The sequence below is a fragment of the Caloenas nicobarica genome, chromosome 3 (assembly GCF_036013445.1).
Source record: "Caloenas nicobarica isolate bCalNic1 chromosome 3, bCalNic1.hap1, whole genome shotgun sequence".
Taxonomy (NCBI): Eukaryota; Metazoa; Chordata; class Aves; order Columbiformes; family Columbidae; genus Caloenas; species Caloenas nicobarica.
The window spans coordinates 50,906,477-50,907,422 of record NC_088247.1 but is presented as its reverse complement, the minus strand read 5'-3'; positions in this window follow the sequence as shown (position 1 = coordinate 50,907,422).

The window sequence follows — 946 nt, the reverse complement described above, 5'->3', positions numbered from 1 at the left end:
TAAATGGGAGCTCTTCCGTAAACCTTCAGGACTTCATTTATTTACACAAAAGGAAAAAAAAAAAAAGGCAAACAAACAAATAACCAAAAAAAGAGTTGTACATAACTCCAGTAGTAAAGAAAAAACGAAACAAACCAAACAAACCAAAAGAAAAAAAAAAGCAAAAGCCAAACAAACAAACAGGAACAAAACAAAAAACCCCAAACAACAACAAAACCCCCACTTTTGTTATGGAAAGCAGCACATTGCGTGACTTCTCACTGGAAGGGGCATGGTGGTACACGGCAAGACGCCCCCACCACACCACCGTATCAAGCATCTGCACCCGCCCCGTCCTCCTCTCCCGGGAAGACGGGCCGAGAGCGAAGCGCCGGCCCCAACGCGGCGGGAAGCGCCTCCCGGTCACGGGCGATGCAGCCCTGCGGCCCCGGCTGCTCCTAGGCGGGAGGCTGAAGGGAGTCACCGCGCCTTACTCCCGCGCTGAGCAGGGGACGGGCCCGCTGTTCTTCGGGCACGGGGCCGCCCGGTGAAGCAGGGGCTCCCTGCTGGCCGCGGGCTGCCGCGCCACAGCCCCTGCCCCGGCGCGACCCCCGCCCCGCCGCCGCCATGCGATACCGCGCCCGCACGGGGCTAGACGGGGCGGCCACTCCGCGCATGCGCCAGAGAGTTCCGCTGAGGGGCGGGGACAGGGCCCGACGCCCGCCGGCGGACAGTACCACTGCGCAGCGTGGGGGTGGGCGAGGAAAAAGCTTCCGCCAAGAATTCGATTATGGAGACTGTCCGCTGGCTCCTTGCTTGACTTTGTGTGTGGCCAAGAGACAAGGGCAGTGATAAGCAGGCAAGAGCCCGTGCTTGCCCGCACGCGTCCTTTTTGCCTCCTTATCGCCCTCGCTTCCCCCGGCGGCAAGGGATTGGGCGCGTCCCGCTTGCTCCCCCCTCCCGCTAT